This window comes from Thermobia domestica, chromosome 4 (genome assembly GCF_964235325.1).
Source record: "Thermobia domestica chromosome 4, izTheDome1.hap1.1, whole genome shotgun sequence".
NCBI classification, from domain to species: domain Eukaryota; kingdom Metazoa; phylum Arthropoda; class Insecta; order Zygentoma; family Lepismatidae; genus Thermobia; species Thermobia domestica.
The window spans coordinates 214568565-214584947 of record NC_137457.1 but is presented as its reverse complement, the minus strand read 5'-3'; the positions used below and the strand labels follow the sequence as shown (position 1 = coordinate 214584947).

At 34.2% G+C, this 16383-nt stretch overlaps 1 protein-coding gene across 5 annotated transcripts in view; it reads right to left on the bottom strand.

Moving 5' to 3' along the window:
• LOC145683440 (uncharacterized) overlaps positions 1–6183 on the bottom strand; it is a 501171-nt gene extending 494988 nt beyond the window's left edge. For 3 of the 5 annotated variants that reach the window (XM_081754773.1, XM_081754778.1, XM_081754779.1), the window contains exon 1: positions 6045–6183. The gene's annotated coding sequence lies outside the window, so the exon portion shown is untranslated. Of the gene's footprint in view, positions 1–5542; positions 5609–6044 lie in introns of those variants that run through there. The other 2 variants (XM_081754775.1, XM_081754774.1) reach the window with 2 other exon arrangements.
• Positions 6184–16383: the final 10200 nt, after the last annotated feature.

Below are 16383 nucleotides of genomic sequence, written 5' to 3'. Positions count from 1 at the left end.
GAATTGGTCAACATTGAGCTCTTGAAATGCTACTCCAATAGCACGCTTCAAGTTCAAGTGTAGGAACTGAGAAGGCTTCATCTTATAGATTACTTTCATGAGCTACACAAAAAATATGTAAGCGACTTTTTTGGTTTAACGTCTAATGAATATGTACCAAGACAAAGAGAGATGGTGATAGTTAGATGAATAATAATGGTGGAATGATAAAAGTTCGGAGAAAGGGAAGAGCGACAAGAAACCCCACGAACACTGTATTTTACTAGCAGAAAGCACACTTGGTGGAGGCTGAGATCACATCAGGGATCCCAGGAGGTTTGTAAGTCAACACTGCTGTCTTGATGTTGATAGAACGACGTCTTCAAAATGTATTCAATTAGAACTTACACTTCAGAAACAAAAATTTCTCTTTCATTATGACCAGCACATATATTTCACTAGAGCGGAACCTGTCTTTTCCAGTGGTATAATACAAATATCATATTGATAGTTTTAGTTCAGTTAAAAATGAAGTGAGTGAAGACCAAGGATTAGCATCACAAAGTAGTTCTGAAGAATTCAATGTCAGTTTCCAAAGAAAACCAAAATGGCGAACAATTGGTTATAAAAGTAATACAAACAACTAACTTGGAATCATGTTAGATTTCTAGGTTGGCAATCTTCAGGTGAGAACGACAGTGGTTGTGCTGATTAAATGTAGCTATCGTATTACTTGAGAAGTAATAGAATGGGAGTGCTGAGTGTATGGAGTAATCGGAGGTAGTCAGAAGCTGCTTCTGCCTACTAGCAAAATTGCATTTGCACACACATTAATTTAACGAATATAGTTTTCATTACTCTGAATGTTGAATACATTTTAAAGTATTTTCGTAAAATATTTCTTCAAGAAAATCACAATGCGTTTCCACGAACAGGAAGGCAAATTGCAAATATTGTCCATTAGTCTTTATACTGCAACTGTTACATTATTTTGTGAATGAGCATTGAAAACTCATAGTGTCCGACGGAAACAGAGGAAATGGGAGCTATGCTTTCAATGCAGGTTAGTGACAGAGAAGACATTCGTGTTTCAACTTGTAGTGTTTTCATCAAGCTTTTTGGAGTTAGTACTCCAGATGTGGGCGGTATGTATTATATGTAAAGGATGTATTATAATCTGCTTAAGTCTCACAACAATTTCTTATCTTTTGTAATAACAATAAGCTATTATGTTTACTATTACGTTGGAGATTGTCATAAGACTGATGTTGAAAATGTTTACCTTATGCATCAGACAGAAATATTATGATAAACAATATTTATAACTTTCAGATGTTGAGAAAATAAATCAAAATATCTTTCGTTATTTTTCTGGACCTTATTCCGTTTGGTTTGTCAACGCAACCCAAACTTTGGGTTTTAGTTTGCAATAATCGTCATAACAACTATAATTGTTTATTGGATTTATGTGTAACGTTGCGTTCTCCTAATTTTATGATAACCAATATGCACTGAGGGTCTGTGTCTTTTGTGCATTTGTAGGATAGGTACCAAAATTTTAAAGATGTGAATTCTAAAAGAAAATTAAATCATAATAAAGTATAAAGTGCTGTTCCCTGTGCATCTGTTTTGTATTTGTTTTAAAGTTTGCGTAGTTGTTTAATTGGATTGAAGTTGCTTTCAACATCGAGGTGTAGACTTACAGTTTGACGTGGAATCCGAACCACATTTTCCTAGCAGGAATCAGTCCTGAGCTTCATACACTGAAGACGAGCACGCTATACATATAGTCACAGAGGAACTAAACATCTTGCGTAGATTTGTATTATTTATGTTGTTCAGATACAAGCTTCTGGAAATAGTACATAAAAATTGCGTTTAAAGCTTAAACACGTTTTACCTCGTTTAATAATTGATAGGAAAGTGAAAATTAATATCAAAGGCACACACTAATGTCGAGCATAAACTTGATTCAAGTCAGTAACTGTAACTTTGTCAAATTTCATGTTGCCTTTAAGCTAGTCGTTTGATGACACGACGAAACTCAGTATTTTCGAAATTCCACCCTGGCAACCAGAGAGACCTTATACATTTTACCTACGAATTAGACTAGGTTTTGATATATCATCTTAAGGAGGCGACTGTGTTTCGAGGGACGTATATCAAAATGATATATTGCAATGTATATTGCACCCCGATGAAGTTCATGTTCTAAGTGTGCCATGATGGAATTAAGGAGCAAATAATAGACATCGATCGTATTCCTATAATACAGATACAATTACATACATTACTTCTATTTTTTAATATGTTCCGATATTTGCGGTAGACCTATCGAATAATTTTGTTCTTTTATACAACCAAACGGCTAGGGCATAGCTGCCCGCAGGGTACGGAAACGCTCACCCTGGATTTTTAGAGTTCACTTTTTCTAAATACATATAAATCAGATTTCTTACTCAAACAAAGTAGTATTTAATATATTTACACTCTAGTACTATAGTATATTTTCTGTAATTAATACAGTTGTGCAATGTGCGTAAAGAATTGTTGTTCTGATAAAATATTATGTGCACATATGCATCAAGTTAAGTATGTATTTCCGACTAAACTTCCCTGCCGGTCTTTACGCACGCTTTGGAAAAGTATTTCACACATTCTTCGTAAAGGTGTGTGTGAAAGAGAAACAGATAGGATGTTTGTGTGTATGTGTATGTGTGAGGAAGCAACGGAGGCTGTATCAAGATTAGGGACTGCTGCAAACCCATTTGGCTGGACCACGAGCCGCCACTGGTGGTATCAAAATGAGTGCACTGTCTTTCTCAAAGAAAACATACAGTTTGCACTCGATTACGTGGTGCAATCGTGATGGAATTTGCAAGCAAGTTAAGTGTGTCTCGCAGGAAAAGGTTCAAGTTAATGATTGATCTTTAAAACTCTCAGCAACACCACATAGACGGAGGGTAACAGTAGTCGGAAGAAAAGGCTTAGTGAGAGCTCGTGTCGAGGATTAAAGGGGATGATTATATAGAAACGTCGTAAAACTGTGGTGCTATGGACGAGGAACTCAACCAGCACCAACTTCAGGCTTTGTAAGCATTCATATTCTGCACCGAGTTACATGACATTGAAAATGAAATGAAATATTTCAATTGTACGTCCCATGATTATGCCGCTTAGGCTAAAGGAGTTGGTGATGATAAGAAATGAATGCAATGCTGGAATAAATAAAGTGAGAAGAAATGGGAAAACACTGGGAAAAACCACGAACACGGTGTTTGTACACCACAAAGTCTATTTGGTACTAACAGGGATGGAACCAGGGACCCTCGCACCAGAGATGGACACTCTACCACTGATCCACCGTGCCACCTTACATGACATTTACACGCGGGATTAGACAGCACGGATGAAATCGCTGATAAAGGCACGCTTATAGCTTGGAAACGTGTAATATACAGGGATAAAACATTATTCCCTTTAGCTCGAGTCAAGGCCGTGTTTGAATGTAACTCATAAAAGAGTATCATGTGCTCTGACTTCCTCAATAGTGAAACATGGCTGCGGCTCTGTGATAGTGTGGACCACTATATGTACTTTTCAGTGAATCTTGTCCTGACGCTTGTCACTCACGTTCTCACTTTGATTACATCGGCATTGTAGTGGATCTTTGGCATCATATGGTCGAGATGTTGTTTTCAGTCAATGACATCATATTTTAGATGAAAATGGGCTCATTCACCTATCTGTTGCGGTTTGCTCTGAGATGCATCGAGATTAAGTTGAATGCCTTCCTTACCCCGTCGAACCCTCAGACTTGCCTGTCATTGAATATCTCAGGTCCATTTAGGAGACATGAATCCAGCTCAGATCACTATCTCAATCCTCTCTAGCGCAACTAAATAATGGCTGCACGCAAAATGGTATGATTCTCCACTTGTTAACATTCACAACCTTCATGGTTTCATTGCAGAAGCCACATCAGTGTAATAATCTCAGGGAAGGATGTTCCAGAACCAGTTTAATCTGGCAATTTTCACGTCTCAAATGTTTCTAATATTTTGATAGACATTGTATATTCCCTTTCTAAATATGCTTTTCATACTAATTTCCAGTGCTCTGTCAGTGAGGCCTTCATATGCTACACTATAGAAAAGAAGAAGCAATTCACATTGCTCACCAACAAATATATGAAACGTATCAAATTCTTCTTTTTAAGTGCCAGTTTACTTCATAGAAGAACACTAACTCTGTTCCCAATGCTAGTCTTTATTCTAAGTTATCAACACATATAATATACTAAATGCACAAATTACGAGTGACCCTACAATGCATGATTTTTTTCTGTGAAAAAGTTTTGCAAGAGAAAACAAAAATTAATAACGAAAATATCCGTGTGCTTTTAGTGCCATCTATGCGGAAAGTGTGGAATTACAACTAGCTCCGAACGTTCCCAATCTGGTTCAACATGTATTAGCAACTACATGCCGTTATGTAGGAAAGCAAAGATTATTTACCACTATGACTCATCTCTTCAGCATTATGCATTGTGGGGTTAATTGTTCATTGCATCTTAGTAAATCATGAAAACTAAAAATATTGGAAACACACGCAACCGCTTTTAGTAAATATATATATATATATATATATATATATATATATATATATATATATATATATATCTTATTTTAACATCTTTTAAAGTGTTAACGCAAAAATATTATTTATTTATACACAACCAAAAATTTAATCCCTATTTCCTAAAAGGATATAATTTTATTCAAAGACTATTTGAAATTTGCGCAGTTTAAATTTAAGATTATGAACAAATGAGCGTTGTTACTTTTCTGGTACGTATTATTTTCGAAAACTGAACCAGTGGTCGACAGAAAATCAAAAATTCCCATTAGAAATTGATTGCAGAAAAAACCTGTCTTTGTGTATAAAATTAAATTACGTGTGACTCTTAACGTGCAAACTACTGTGCATTCCTTAAAATGAGGTTTCTTTAAACATGCAACCTTTAAAAGTTGTTTATCATTTAAAATGATTTTCCGAAACTTAATGAAACGGTGTTGCATTACATGTGACAAGGATGGTTACATACATTGTTTCTGGCTTACTACCAGCGAGTAACAATTTGAGTTAATGTATCTTCCGGATCTTTGAAAGTTTACTGTAATAACTAAGCCAGAATTAACATAAACAGGAGAGTAATTTTCTTAACTAAAGGAAACACTTGATCTACATCAGGTGAAAAATATTACTGATATTAAGGTTTATCAGACGTAGTACAAATCATATTATGATTGTTACTTTATTTCTAAGAATGTGCCGCATATATTCAACACATTCTCAATTCAGTACTAAAAATTACCGGTTTGAATCTGTGACATCTAATTATGTTTGTGTCTAAAAAGTATTTGTGTGTTTCAAATTTTAGAAAAGACAAAATTGCGGTATTTACCATTGTTATTAAACATGCGATGCTTAATTACGATAATCATGATGAATAAAAGCTTTCTAAACGGGGAAATTGGGTTAGAAACGAAATTATTCATACCTATGTCAATCAAAATTCTGCAACCAAAATCACTGTTAAAGAGACCAAATCACGGAAACCTTAAATAATATAAAAAATTCATATATATATTTAATTAACTACCAAGTGTGAATTCTAAACCTTTCAAATAGTAAGTATAAGTTATCTTAACCTGCATTTTTTTAAAAGTAACCATATAATTATATAAAAATAATATTTTCCTTTAGAAATGTGATTTTACGAGCCTTTACATAAATATAAAACTGTTGATAAAGAATTTTATAGGTAGTTAGCATTGAAAAAAGCATTTGAGCAGATCGTAATTTTACTACTTTCCACCACTATGCCTACCTGCAATATTACATTGATTGAAACAATAAGAAATATAACTATTAAGAAATAATATAATATATATTTTAAATGCTCAATTACACCTAACATTAAATTCTTTCTTCTTGGATTCCTGTACATAAGTAGATAAGGAGTATAAGAGAATTATCTTCCACTTCTTGTAAAGACTCACCTTAAATTTTCCTCCTTGAAAATGTGCAATGTTGTGGCATTTGCACAGACAAGATTCACTTTATTATACCAATCCATTAAACAGTATATTTTTCTTTTTCAGTTTAATGCTCTATTGAAGTTTTATTTTTTACGACGCATTCGACACCTACCTTTAGATTGCATTTCATTTTATCACTAAACAAGGAAGGAAATTATCGTTATGAGTAAGGTTGAAACTCTTGTTAGCAAATGAGTTTTTGGACTTAAAAGCGTTCTTGATGGATATGCAGTATTAAAAAGTAATCTAAACATTGTTGTTATGAAAACTTCGAAGTATTTTAATTTTCACGAGTCATGTAGTTACACAACATGCTGTGAACAACATGTGGTTAAAAAAAAAGGTGAATCAAAACAAGAAGATAACTATTTACTGATACTATACGTGCCAGACTGAAAAATAAGATGAACATTATAATTTTATTTCAGATAGTGATTTTTTTTTATTTGTAACATTCAATAGAGAAGGAAGCCAGCAGCATCTTCAGGATGTTAAGTTTAATTGTTATAGTAGCTATATGACAAGTCACATCAATAACACTAGTCATCAAGATTTTGGCACAAAAATGAAAATACCTGAAATAAATATATTTATATAAAAATATGCTATGTGTTCTGTTCATTTTACCATATTCATTAGTGCAGATAAAATCACATATAACTTCCACGAAAATTACAATATAAGCACGGTTTATACCTCATTGGACTTCCAATAAAACATATTTTCAATGATGTGTACACCATGTCGCCATTTTTGTATGAGGGAATTTCTAGAGGAATTTCGTGGGAAATTTCCTCCAAAAAGTAGTTTATAAGATTTTTTGTATCAACTTCTATTTGTATATAGTGATACAGAAACAGGAACTGTACTAAAACATAGTTTTGTGTCTACTTGATAAATAATGTTAATTTCATGTGAATCGCATTATTCCGTCTAGAGATATAAACTTCTGTGTCTATTTATAGGTAATAAAGAATAGGTCTATACTATGCAATACTTTTACCAAACACAAAAATCTAACGTTGACGTATTATTGTCGGCACATAGATGGATATTCAAATACAAGCACATACACGCATGCTTTCTGTGGAAAATAAGTAACTTTTTAATATTTTGATCTGACAACAATGCATAAAATAATTGATGACTCACTTAGCCTGATGACTGTTAGTACTAGTAGCGTTGAGTGACGGTCCAAGCTAGGCGTGTTTTAGATTTGGCCACGTGTAAGTTGAAGTATTTGTGCATTGTCGAGTTCGAATGGATTGTGTTGTGTGGTGATGCACTGAATTAGATTACGTTTGTGCTGCTTCATGATTGATGGAGTGTAGATTCGTGTGTGTATGTGTGTGTGATACCTTACAGGGTACAAGATGCCGAGGAAGTGAGTAAATCACTCGGACAATTTCTGTTATGTATGTGGGGAACTGACATTTAAATCGCAACGTCGATGTTTTACTCCACCTGTGAGACAGTGTTATAGGTTACATTTTGGTTGCTGTGTAGGAGACGAAGATAAGAATCGGGCTCCCCATTACATTTGTTGTACTTGCGTGTAACGTCTGACTGGCTGGGCAAATCGTGAACGAAACATGAACTTCGCAGTACCGATGATCTGGAGGGAACCAAAAGATCATTCTTCAGACTGCTACTTTTGTATGACACAGATAAAAGGAATAATCTGTAAATCTAAGCACACAGTACAGTACCCTAATTTGCCATCAGAAATTACGCCAGTTTCACACAGTGCAGAATTACCTGTACCAGTACCTGTTGCTCATTTTACGGTAAATGAGGATTATGTACTTGAGGCAACTACTGAATTTCCAAATGAAGATGATCCTAGTTATGTAGGAAGCACATCTACATTGGATCCCCATGTGATAACTCAAGTTGAACTAAATGACCTCGTACGGGATTTAAAACTCTCCAAGATACAGGCAGAACTTCTTGCTCTAGACTTGAAGGCTGGAATCTGCTCCATCGTGACACTAAAGTGTGTATTTTTAGAAACCGTCATATAGAGTTTCAAAACTACTATCCTTAAGAAAATGATTTAGTGTATTGTAATAATGTCTGTGCTGTGATGGCTATCCTCGGACATGCATACGTACGTACAGAGTGGAGATTGTTTATTGACTCTTCCAAAACTAGTTTGAAGGCTGTCCTTTTGCACAATGGCAACAAATTGCCTTCAGTGCCTTTGGCTTATGCAACTAATATGAAGGAAACCTATGAAAACATCAAAATAGTGTCAGAAAGAATTCAGTATGAGAAATACAAGTGGACCATTTGCTTTGATTTAAAAGTTATTTCTTTGTTTATGGGTTTGCAGCTTGGTTATACGAAATATTGTTGTTTCGTCTGCGAATGGGACAGCAGGAACCAAGCTTGGTTATACGAAATATTGTTGTTTCGTCTGCGAATGGGACAGCAGGAACCAAGCGGAACATTACATCAAGAAGGAATCGCCAAAGCGTGTATTAACTCCTGGACAGAAGAATGTTGTTTATTCCTTACTGGTGAGCCCTGATAAGATAATTCCACCTCCTCTTCACATAAAGTTGAAGCTCTTCAAAAACTTTGTTAAGGCAATGGACAAAAGTAATGCAGGATTTTGTTACTCAAGGTAAAATTTTAGAAATGAAATTTATGTTTTCGGAATAAAATTTATACCACAAATCTGTTCATTGACTACATAGAAGTCGTCACTTTATAGTTGAAACTAAAATATCTCTAACTTTCGTAAATCATATATACTGTAGACACGCCACGCACTGCGATCAGAACCCTATATACCACGAACCCTATATACCCTATACAATCAAACAGAAGTTGAATATTTAATTAAATGAACTCACTTTTTGGTATTCCTTTTGAGTTTTATTTATTTTTTATTTTAACTGACAGTTCAAACACACATATTGTGTTCGTTATCAAAGTATTATGTAAACATGTGGAAAATATAAGCAGTTGAATCAGTTCGTGAAAAGTGGCCTCTCATGATATTCACAAGAGTTAGCCGACTATGACGAGGGAAAATCCGCATTCCAAATTTGTTCGATGGTATAACGTCGTTTCCATACTCAACGCATGATATGCGCTGTACTAGGAAATGAGTTTCTTTTTGGTTGCAAAATGAAGTCAACAAGGATTGGATTAAATTTTATGACTATTTTTGGATTAAAGTTTAAACTTTTGACGCGCCGGTTAATCAATCTTACATGATAAAATCTTGAAGGAGGTACTGCCTTCCATAATTCATTTCAAGAGAGTAAGCCATATTCCGTGTGCGATCACAAACAACAAATAACAAAGAATCCAATGATGCAAAAAAGTATGTGTCATTGCTCCTTAAGTCCTGTCGCTTAATCGCTTATTTGTAATGAGAAGTTTTTTTAGCGTTTCATTTTACTTCTTTGAAAGCTGCTGAGACATTACTTTTGGTGTTAATTTTATACAACCATACTTCCTTCAGAATATGAGTTCATTGGTGGCTTTATGGACAACGTACGCTTGTTTGGAGCCGGAAACCCACGTTGGATCCTAAATAGAAGATCACTCCTTTGGCTGTACATCCAAGTCTCATATTCCTCACTGCTGAGCTGAACATTAAACTTTAATCAACCAATTCCATTAGGTAAACAGTTCTTTCAAATCAATGGTTGAAATCTTGCTTGAGGTACGTATTAAGTATGTTTCATACTTCATTTGAAAGCTTTCAGCCACTTTCCCATGATGCAATCACTAACAACAGACAACGTTACTTTCAATGCGCAGAAAAGAAATATAGAATGTCTCATGCTGTTTACTTAATATAGCAATTCTTATAAACGCAGGAACATATCCGCTTACTTTTATTGAAGAACACATTTCTTGAATTTCTGGACAATTCTGGACAACATATTTGAATTCTTTCAGAATCATTGGGATATGTGTAAAAAAAAAAAAAAAACTTTTTATTCATTGTTCTCGTAAACAAGAAAGTTTCTGTTCAAATCTCACATTTCTAGATAAAGTATAACCCAGGCGTTTATATAGTAAGAGTGACTCATTTTCACTCTTTCATACTGAAATACAGATATTTCTTGATTGTTCCTGCAAAAGAAACATTTTCTAAAACGTTGAAATATGGATTTCATTTTTTATATTAGTTTATACAGGGTGGAAGCTAACGACACCGAAAAACTTTGGGAGGTGATTCCTTATATGAAATGGAAGAAAAAAGTTCTAATAGACATGGATCGAGAAACGTCTCCTTTCAGAGTTATGGACCGCCGAAAATTCGAAAGATCACATTTCAAAACACCCTGGCTTAAAAACTATAGGGTCTATCCCAAGCGGTTTAAGGAATTACACAGGAACTAATATGGGTTTTATCTAAATATCCATGTTTCACCATTCTCCGTTATCGGCGAATCGAACTTTAAAAGGGAAGTTGGGGTGTAGGGATACTCCTTTAAGTACTAATGGTGCACTCGTTTCGCTGTTACAGCTGAAACATGGGTATTTAGACAGAATACATACTGTAATTCCTGTGTAATTCCTTAAACCGCTTGGGATAGGCCCTATAGCTTCTAAGCCAGAGCGTTTTGAAACGTGATTTCTTGAATATTCCTTGGTTCATAATTATGAATGGAAACGTTTTCTGACTCATGTTTATTAAAACTTTTTTCTTTCATTTCATATAAGGAATCACCTCCGAAAGTTTTTCAGTGTTGTTACCTTACACCCTGTATAACACATTTTACATCACCAACTTAGACAAATAATTACATTAAGCATTTTCTAAATAAACAGTGTTAGAACTTAATATAATATTATTATAGAAAATGTCCTACTACAGAAACTCTCAAATTATAGAAATAGTCTCCTCCCTTACCCTTACGAATCCCTTACGATTCGATTTTGAAAATGATTAAAATCTTGTATCATTATTACTAATGAAGAATATAGAAACGAATTTTCATGTGTCTAACTTCAGAGATTCGTTAAATACACCATTAGTGGCAAAAAGTGTCTAATAAAGGAAGGATGTTTGCTCATTACATAAACCATTCTTCTTTCCTCCTTAGAAGCAGAATTTTCGGAAACACTTTAACATGTGTTCTGTTATTTTCTCAGAGGAGTTCATATGTCAAATTTAAGAACACGAAGTCGACGTATCTGACCAGAAGTACCTTCGGCAAGAAGTATCCCTTTGTATAAATTCAATATGCAAGAAATACCTTCCAAGAAAATACGGTTTCTTTGATAAGAGAGGTACTTCCTGCCTAGACAACATATAGCCCATCCCATGTTCCAAATGATAAAAATTAGCGGAAAATCAGGGTGGCTCAATATTTACACAAGGGGAACTTCCTGCTTAGGCAACTTATACTCCTTCCCATATTCAAACAAATACGCGTAGACGGAATATCAAAGGTGGGTTTATGTTAACACAATACAAAAAGGTTACACATAGGGTAATTCCTGCTTATGCTATTTATAACCTTCACATTGGAGCAAGTACAAGTTTGAGGAATATCAAAGATTGTTTAATGTTAACACAATATATAAAGATTATACAGGAGGTACTTCTAGTATAGGCACTTTACTCCCTCTCCCATGTTAAGTGTAATACAAGTTTGCGGTAAAATCAGAAAGTATTATCTTAAAACAAAAACACTACACAGACGTTGGGTTACTTCCTGACCGGACTATGTATACTCCTCTTATATTCGAGCAAATACAAGTTCGCTGTGTATCAAAGGTGGCTTAATGCTAACACAAAAAGTTTACGCAGATGATACATCCGCGTAGCCATTTGTACGTTTCCCCAAATTTAATGAAATATAACTTGACTGTACACAAAATGTAACTTAGTATTAACGCATTAAACATAGATTAACAAGAGTACTTCCTGCATAGGCAATTTGTACTCTCTCCTAGGTCGGAGCAAAGAAAGTTTTGTATGATGGAGGTATATGAAAAGTTGTTTAATGTTAGTGGATGGGATAGGAAATACTTTCTGAATAGACAATTTATACGCCTTCCAACACTCAACGAATTCCAAGTTCACGGTAAATCGAAGTCAGTTAACAGAATATATTGTAATGGCAGTTCTTCCTGACTAGGTAATTTATACCTCCATCATACTTTCGAGCAAATACAAGTTGGCAGTATATCAAAGATGGTGTAATGTCAAGATATTATATAAGTATCATACAGGGTATATCCAGTCCAGTCGGTTTATACGACATCCCATATTCGAGAAAATACAAGTTGGGGGTACCTCAAAGACTGTTTATTGTTAACAGGATACGATAAGATTACTTAGAAGAGTATTTCGCGACTAAGATATTTACACCCTCTTTCTGTATTCGAAGAAATAGGAATTGCTGATTCATGAAAGGTGTTTTAATGTTAACATAATACGTAAGAATTGCACAGAGAAGTACTAGCTACATATTAAATTTATATACCACTCCAATGTTAGAGCAAATTCAGGTTGGCGATGCATAAAATATGCTTTAATGCTAACATAACATGTAAAGATTACACAAGCGGTAATTCTTGCATATATATTTTATTTCCATCCGATATTTGAAAAATGGTTTAATGTTAACACAGTAAGCAAAACTTTAGACAGGGAGTATGTACTACGTAGGAAATATATATTCTTATCATGTTCGAGCAAATATATATTTTCGGTACTTCAGAGTTAGTTTAATGTTAACACACAATATGTAAAGAATACACAAGGGCACTTTCTGAGTAGGCAGCTTATATATTCTTCCCATATTCAACGAAATACAAATTGGTCGTAGATCATAAATGGTTCAAACGTAAACAAATTATATAAATGTTTCACAGAAGTACTTCCCTAGCTTATTAGTATCCCATTTATTATTAGGATATATTCAAATTTCCGATACATACAACTTCATTTAATGTTTACAAAATATATTAAGATTACTCGCAGGTACTTCCAGTGTAGGTACCATACCCCATATTCGAGGAAATACAAGTTGTTTGCTCAATGTTAACACAAAACAAAAAATACGCAAGGAAACCTCCTGTCTAAGATATTTATACCCTTCAGTAAGCAGGGGTACCTCGAGTATATACACACCTCAAATATTCTAACAAATAAAAGGTAGCGGTACATCAAAGGTGTCTCAATATTAACTCAATATATATACGTTACACAATTCCGGTCTAGTCAAATAATATCCCTTCTCATATTAGACCTTCTTGCCTATGTTATTAATACGCCCTACCGTATTCATGCAAAAACAAAATGGCGGGAAATGAAATGTGCCTTAATATTAAAACAATATATATACCTGGTGAATTGTTGTAATGCAGTTATGGGAGAAAAACAGGAAGGTAGTATCGTAGACAAATATATTTTTGGCGAAAGAAATGAAAGGGAAGAGGGACTGGTCAATTTCTGTAGATTGGAACTCACTAAGAATTGGGAGCATGTGGTTCAATCAGCACAAATAAAGAAAACATACATGAAAATAAAAAATAGATGGCGGAAGATATCTGATAGACTACGTTATGATTCAGGACATATAGGAATAGTTTGAAGAACTCGAAGATCCTTCCAGGGGCTGGCATTTTCTCTGGTCATAACCTTGTACTTGCAGAAGTGGTTATTCAACTAAAAAGTGTAGGCATAAAATTAGACAAAAAGATGTTGAATTCTGAAAAGCAGAGAAACGAGGAAGTAAGAAATCTTTTCGTTGAGAAATTCGAAAAAAAATGTTGAAATGAGGAAAGGACAGGTGCTTTTAGTAACAGACGATGGGTGCATATTAAACACTGAATACAGCAAACTGCAAAAAGAAGTAGAGTTTACTGCGAACACAAGCGGCTAAGAAACCATGGGTCACTGAACAGATGTTGCAGAAAATGATGGAATAGAAGACATGGGAACAGGTTGATACGAAATAGAGTAGAAAAGTGAACAAGAAGTTAAACAACGAGTTACGAAGGGGAATAGACAGAGCAAGTAAAGAGATTTATAGAAGAAAATTCGAGGACTTAGAAGAATTGGAAAGAGTTAGGAAATATGAGGAAATGTTTAAGAATGAAATATATGTGGGAATGAAATATATGAAACAGGAGAATGGCCAAAAGACTTTCTCAAGGGGATTATTATACCGATGGCTAATTAATCTAACCCAGAAACATGTGAGAACTATAGAACTGTTAGTCTCATAATCTTATGCAGCAAAAGTGCCATAAATATATACCTTTCCTTGGTATTTCATAACAACAGACGCTCTCACATAGAACAAGATGATTTTAGACCTGAAAACTTAATGGATAGCAACATTTCCATAGGAAATTACTATGTTTCTATTGGTTCGTGGTTGCTCGAAAGACAAAATTAAATGTCACATTATAAATTGATATTTTACGTGTTATCACTTGACGGACGCACTCACATTGGGCAAGATGGATTTATAACTGAAAATTTAATAGGATATAAAATTTGTCCAGAAAAATTATACAACAGTGTCCTTTGCATTTCTTCTAAGCCAAAATCAAATGTTTCATTATAAATTAATAATGTTCTGTGTTATAATATTGGACAACATATCAGACCCATTCACATTAGGCAGGATTGCTTTATATCCAAAAAATTTATTGGAAAAATTATTTAAGTAAATAATATCTTCTGTCGATTTCTGGTTGCTTCTAAGACAAAATAAAAAGTGTCATTATAAATTGACATCATTCCGTAGTATCTCTTGACAGACACACTCAAATTTGGCAAGATGCTCTATATCCGAAAATTTGATAGGGTAAAATTTTTCTTGGAAACCAATACCCCTTTCAGTCCCAGGCTACTACAGAAACAAATTCAAATTTGTGTCAGTTTTACCTTTATTTTGGATTCAGATTGTTTCGAAATGAAGGTCTAATTTGCGATAGTATTATTATCTCTTGCGAAGAACACTCTTTTAGTAATCTTGTTATTCTGATAGAAGGATTTGATGGTCGTTTCTTTTCAGTTAAAAGATAATGTGAAATATTAGAGTACTAAATAATATGATTGCATATTGTCTTCTTGAAGAAAAACTTACTTTGCTCCTTCCTGTTTTCTATATTAAAATAGGCTTACTGTCAGCGGTTGGTTACTTCGAAGAAAATGTAAAGATTTATTACATTGATCGTTTCATGTATGACCATTTTTCTCTACATATATGCAGAACAAGATTCTCTCAGGTCCGTATTTGAAATCAATAGGAAACATGCATTTATTCATTTTGTAAATTATCTTTAGATCAACAGCATAACAGTGTTGGGCAAATCTCAATTGAATTAACAATTAGTCTGCTACTTGTATGAAATAAGAAATGATCAATTGGTTATTACAGCTGGCCATTAATCAATGAGAATCAATTGCGATTAACCAGTCAATTGAAAGTAATTATTGTGGAAAATAGTTGCAATTAAATTCAGTTATTCAATTGCAATTTGCAATTAATTCAACTACAATTAGCTTCACACCAATTACTTTCAATTGATTGATTAATTGCAATTGATTTTCACTAACACTCTAGATGTGTGTATATATTACATCTTGCAACTGTTCTGAGGCACACACACACACACACACATATATATATATATATATATATATATATATATATATATAGAGAGAGAGAGAGAGAGAGAGAGAGAGAGAGAGAGAGAGAGAAAACTGTTTGACTGTTAAGTCCTCCTATACTGCTAGAATGATTTTGATTATATCTTTTACCTGACTAAATCTTGTCCAAACTTATAGTCCAGGAGCATATGTCAATATTTCCTAGTCCGTGGGATTTTGAATGAAGGGATGTTGCGGGTAGGTGGAATATCTTCATTAGGAGGTACCTAATCATGTGGTACCAGGTGGCAAGCCGAAAACCGTGGCAGGGGACCGGGAGGGGGAAAACAAAATGGCCGCCAGTGACACGTGTCTCTCTGGCTTTAAAGTGCTATAACTTCTACAACTTTTATACTAAAACCTTGAAAGTTGTGCAAATATGTAAATAACACATCAAACATTCCATTTTAGAACAATTTGCTGCAATAGCAACGCCATATTTTAAATATGGCGCCCTTAAATCCCAAAATTCGGTATTATTTATTTCTTTTCTTTATATTCAAACGAAAATAACTGGTAAACTGCCACAGATACGCGAAATCACTTTGAAACAAATGTTGTGGGTCCATGTAAGGGCTTTCCAACGAGGTATATGCCATTTCTGTATCTTTAAAACTAACGGAGCTAGACTAGTTTCTGTTACAGTATGTG